Raw genomic sequence first — 6,414 nt, 5'->3', positions numbered from 1 at the left:
AGAAAGACTCTACTCCATCTGGCCAAGATGAGAAGGAGGGAACATGGGTTCACTCAAATCTGCCTTAACCAGAGCAAAAAGCAGCGGGCATTTATAGAGCTAAGGGGTTTGGCAGGAAGAGCTTCGGTGAAGCAAAGGGGCCACTCTCAATAAGCCCCTGGGCAGTTTGCCACGGGCTGCTGGGGGCCAGCCATCCAGTGACCGCAACCTCCCCGAAGCCATTCTCTTTCTTCTGCAAAACACTCATAAATCTTAAGACCTGAGTCACCCCTCAAGTTAAACAAGAAAAGGGCAAATCGACAAGATTCATCATCCATGTCTGTGTTGGTAACAAGGTCAAAAGGCAACCACATTCCTATTGAATACCTATAGTAACCCTCAGGTACCCGGTTCCAGCAGCACTTACACAGTGCTTGTGACGTGCCAGGCAGTGTTCGAAGCACTTTACAATATTATGTAGTTTAATTCTTGCAACAACATTTGAGATAAGTATTATTATTATTCAGTGTAGAGATGAGAAAATTAAGGCATAGAGAGATTAAGAAACTTGTCCAAGGTCACACAACTAGTGTGTGGTGGGATTTGAGGCTAGGCAGTCTGGCTCCAGAGTCCACTCTTAGCCACGAGTGTGTAGGCAACAATTTCTCTTCTGTTGCTCAAGTGTACTTTCTAAAACTTCCTTTCATTAGGGTTACCATGCTTCCAGGTTTGACTGGGACCGGTAAAGCCTGGTGTCTGTAATCATTTTTGAAAATTGTCCCTGTCTAGATATTAAAATATATCACACTTTTAATACTACCTACTTTCCACAGCTTCCGTTTGTTGAGTGCCCACTATGCACCAAAAAATTTACACTTATTATCTCATTAAACCACATAAGAATTCCATGATGTAGCAACAGTGATTGTCTCATTTTATAGCTGAGGAAATTGTGTCTCAGAGATATTAGGAAATTTCCCCCAAATTACATAACTCGTGTTTACTGAGCCAAGATTCAAACTCAGGTCTATCTGGTGCAAAAGCTCATGGCCTTAATCACTACTCCACTTTTGCTCCTTATGAAAGGCAAGCAGCCAAGAAAAATCACCTCAACTGTCACTAACTGGTGATACATAAATGGCAAGCAATAGGATATATTGGAGTGTATGAGGAAGCCATTTGGTGTAAAACTAACTCAACCTGACCTTGTTTTTCCAAAAGGAGCTGACGTGGCCATTGAGCATGCACTTTATATCTGCTTTAAGCATTTGCTATGTCCCAAAGACAAGAACAAATGGCGTTAGGATAGAGATGCAACTTGCCCCACATTGGCATTTCCTTAAGGATAAGCATCTCTCCCCAGGCGAGGAACTGATTGCTGAGCCCACCCTGTGACCACTCAGCTCAAGACAGCAGACCTGCTACATGCTGTGTGAATCCCTGTGCTGGGTAGGCAGTCTTGTGACTGTTGAAAAGGGACATTCCAATCATATGTGATACATGCTCTTTGACGGTATATAACCACTCTGTCCACCCCACTTCTTTAGTGCCTTTTCATCCTTGGAGAAGGAAGGCCCTGGGCTAGTCCTCAGATCTGGCTCATCATACACTCACCCCAATTTTGATTTATAGATTGGTTATGGACTATTTGCATTGACACTGGGTAAAGAAAAGTCCACTATTACTGGCTGCATAGAGTTCAACTAGGACAGCTGTTCTCAAAGGGCGGTCCACAGACTCCAGCAACCCCCAAGATCTTTTCATGGGGGTTATTGAGATAAAAATATTTTTATATTAATACTTGGATATTATTTGCCTCTTTCTATGTTGACATTTGAACTTATGATGCAAAAGTATTGGTGAGCCTATGATGAGATATGACTTCACACCCAGTAGGATAGTTATAATTTTTTTAAATTGAAAATAACAAGTATTGCTGAGGATGTGGAGAAATTGGAGCCCTCGGGCACTGCTGATGGGAATGTACAGCAGTGCAGCTGCCATGGAAAGCAGTTTGACAGTTCCTCAAAAAGTTAAACATAGACTTGCCATATGACCCAACAGCTCACCTACTAGATCTAGTCCCAAAAGAGTTGAAAATAGGTGTTCAAACAAAAACTTGTACACTCATGTTCACAGGAACACTGTTCACAACAGCCAAAAGGTGAAAACAACCAAAATGTCCACCAACTTTTGAAAGAATAAACGAAGTGTGTTATATTCACACAATAGAATATTATTCAGCTGTCAAAAGGAATGATGTACTGATATATGCTACAGTGTGGATGAAACTTGAAAATCTCATGCCAAGTGAAAGACCTAGACACAAAAGGTGACATATTGTATGAGTCCATTTATACAAAATGTCCAGACTAGGCAAATCTGTAAAGACAGAAAGCAGATTAGTGGTTGTCAGGGGCTGGGGGAAGGAGGAAGGGGACTAATTTTTTAATGGTACAGAATTTTCTTTTGGGGTATGGGGGATTGGAATTGGCCACCTCAAAATGTGTCTCTTTGGTTAAAGACAAAAGACTCTGAAAGAGACGTTGACCTTCCCCCTAACTGCCTAAAAGAATTTAAGACAGAAGGCCTGTCCTGGGGACACCATAGATAACTCCGGGTATCTGTAGACTGTGAGGGTCCTTGCTAACATTATCCTTCTTATCAAAGTTCTGTCTACCAAACATTTGCTTTTCCATTTCCATGTGAATTGTCTTCCTCCCCTTTGACGTCCCAAACCACTACGCCCAAGTCCTCCTTTGTTTTTAGCGAAATATGGTATTTAAGGTGGTTGTTTTGGCCATTTTGGCTAGTTACTCAGTTTTCCTGGATTTCTCCCATGTATTCATGTTATAAAGTTTTGTTTGATTTTCTCTTATTATTCTGTCTCATGTCAATTTAATTCTTAGACCAGCCAGAAAGACCTAGAGGGTAGAGGAATTGTCATCATCCGCTACAGGGGAGTCATCCCTACAGGATGAAAAATGTTCTGGAACTAGATAGTAGTGGTGATTGTATAACGTTGTGAATGTACCAAATGGTACTTTAAAATGGTTAAAATGGTGAATTTTATGGTTTTAAAATTTTTACAGTAAAAAAATTGAAAAAAAAAGTAATGATGGGTAAAACTATTGGTGTCTTAGCACAAATGAAGGCAGTGGAACCAAACTGTACTAAAGGCATTGTAACCTTCGTTGTTACACACTTGCAGCAAATAAATGAACCAATGAATAAATAATTTTAAAGCAAGCTTTACTTAAAAATGTCCTTAAAGAAGCAGTAAATATTATTAACTTCATGAAATCTCAATTCTTGTGTATACATATTTTTTATATTCTGTGTGGTAGAGCAGAAAGTACCGAAAAAGCACTTCTGCTGCCTGGTGAAGTACAATGGGTTCTCAAGGAAAAGCACCTGTACGATTTTTGAGTGGTGAGATGAATTGGCTGCTTTTTGCATGGAAGACCATTTTCACTTTAAAGAACAATTGAAGGATAAATTATAGTTATTCAGACTTATTTATTTGGCGGATATTTTTTCAAAATCGAATGAAGACTATAATTTTCTATACATACATAATGTAATATATATTATATCTAAAGTTTAACTTATTATATATGTGTTTTCTAGTGTCTTTGGTATGGCTTTTATAGTGGTTGCTCTAGGTATTACATTAGATATATAATTATAAATTTATAAATTGTTACATTATATATAATTTATAATTTTATATATAATTACATATAACTTTTAAATATACTATGTATACACTTCTTTGTGTGTGTGTGTGTATATATATATATATTTATTTAAAATGTAATAAAATTCACTGGAGGAAAGACAGCTTTTTCAACAGAGCTGGAGCAGTTGGACATCTATAAGTCAAAAAATGAACTTCAACCTAAACCTCACACTTTTTTCAAAAATTAACTCAAGGGGCTGGCTCCGTGGCCGAGTGGTTAAGTTCGCACGCGCTGCTGCACCGGCCCAGGGTTTGGATCCTGGGCGCGGACATGGCACCGCTTGTCAGGCCACGTTGAGGCGGCGTCCCACATCCCACAACTAGAAGGACCTGCAACTAAGATATACAACTGTGTACAGGGGGAGTTTGGAGAGATAAAGCAGAAAAAAAAAAAAGATTGGCAACAGTTGTTAGCCCAGGTGCCAATCCTTAAACAACAACAACAACAAAAAAAATTAACTCAAAATGTATCACTGACTTCAATACAAAACAAAAAATTATAAAGCATTTTTTAAAATAGGAGAAAATCTTCAGGATCTAGGGCTAGCCAAAGAGTTCTTAGACTTGACACCAGGAGCACAATCCATTAAAAAGAAAAGATGATAAATTGGACTTTATCAAAATTAAAAACTTTTGCTCTGCAAAATACTGTTTTAAGAGAATGAAAAGACAAGCTACAGAGTGGGAAAATACGTTTTCAAACCACACATTTGACAAAAGGATAGATTTGGAATACATAAGGAACTCTCAAAATACAGTGGTATAAGAGCAAAAACTCCACAGGGCGTGAGCAGAAGACGTAAAGAAGTCGTCCACGGAAGAGGATACACAGATGGCAAATAAGCACGCGAAAAGATGTTCAATATCATTAGTCATTAGGGAACTACCAATGAAAACCACAATGAGAGATGGCTACACACTTATTGGAGTGGTTAAAATAAAAAATAGTGACAAGTGAATAGAAGCCAATCTGAAAAGGCGACATGCCATATTAGTCCAACTAAATAACTTTCTGGAAAAGGCAAAACCATGGAGACAGTAAACAGATTAGTAGTCGCCAGGGGTTACAGGGGAGGGAGGGATGAACAGGTGGAGCACAGAAGATTTTCAGGGCAGTGAAACTACTCTCTAGGACACTATTATGGTGGATACATGTCATTATACATTTGTCAAAACGCATAGAATGTGCAACGCTAAGAGTGAATCCCAATGTAAACTATGGACTTTAAGTGATCATAACGTGTCAATGAAGGTTCACAGATCGTAACAAATTTACCACTCTGGTGGGGATGTTGATAGTGGGAGAGGATGTGAGTACATGGGGGCAGGGGGTTTATGTGAAATCTCTATACATTCTGCTCAATTTTCCCGGGACTCAAAAACTACTCTAAAAAATAGTCTATTAAGAAAAAAATAATGACAACATCAAAAGCTGGCAAGGATGCAGAGAAACTGGATCACCACTGGTGGTAGAAATGTAAAATGGCAATTTCTCAAAAAAACTAAACATGCAACTGCCATATGACCCAGCAATGCTGACCTGGGCGTGTATCCCAGAGAAATGAAGATTTATGTCTGTACAAAAACCTGTACGTGAGTGTTTATAGCATCTTTATTTGCAATAGTCCCAAACTGGAGACAACCTAAATGTCCAGCCACAAGTGAATGATTAAACAAGCTGTGGTGCATTCATACTGTGGAATACTATGCAGCAATCAAAAGGAGCAAACTGTTGTACACACAAGAACCTGGATGAATCTACAGAGAATTATGCTGAGCTAGAACAATTTTAAGAAAGCAATCCCCAAAGGTTCTACACTGTATGGTTCCATTAATATGACATTTTTTAAATGATAACATTATAGAAAGAGATAGATTAATGGTTGCCAGGGGTTAAACAGGAGGCGGGAACAAGAGGGAAATGGACAAAGCTATATGAAGGCAACTTGATGGGTTTTTGTGGTAATGAAAATGCTCTGTATTTTGACTGTATAATGTCAATATCTTGATTGTGACATTGTACTATAGTTTTGCAAGATGTTACTGTTGAGGGAAACTAAAGTAAAGGGTACACAAGATCTCTGTGTAATATTTCTTACAACTGCATGTGAATGTACACTCATCTCAAATAAAATGTGAATTAAAAAAATTGAATGAAGTGAGCCTGTCACTACAAGGAAGACGGTACTTGTTGCCAAAGATAAGATTTAAGCTTTTGAGCAAAGATTAGAATTTTGGAAAATGTGTTTCCGCCACTGTGAACGTCAACTTCTCAGGACTTAAAGACTTTTTTATGAGATCAGTAGTGATATTGACTAATGTTATGCTTTGTTACTGTGCAACGAAATGTGCCAAAAGTTATAAGAGCTGAAAAACTCAGTGAACCAATATTTTGTAAATGATCAATCTACAATATTGCAAAATCACGCATAGCTGAAAGAGCCATTCAAAATATAAGACAGATGAATGATAGATGTACTGGACAGAGTACAAAAGGTCATTGATATGACTTCAGATTCCAATCACAACCAGCGTTTAAGAAATTACCATTTGTCAACTTTTACTATAGTATTCAAAAAGAATATCCACAATTACCTTTTCCAACTATGAATCTGTGTGAGGTTAGATTTTCTTCTTATCCTTCATCTAAAATAATATATCACAATAGACTGAATGGGGACACATATATGAGA

The sequence above is a fragment of the Equus caballus genome, chromosome 8, assembly GCF_041296265.1.
Source record: "Equus caballus isolate H_3958 breed thoroughbred chromosome 8, TB-T2T, whole genome shotgun sequence".
Lineage (NCBI taxonomy): Eukaryota > Metazoa > Chordata > Mammalia > Perissodactyla > Equidae > Equus > Equus caballus.
The sequence above is the reverse complement of the archived record's forward strand: the minus strand, read 5'-3'. Positions refer to the sequence as shown.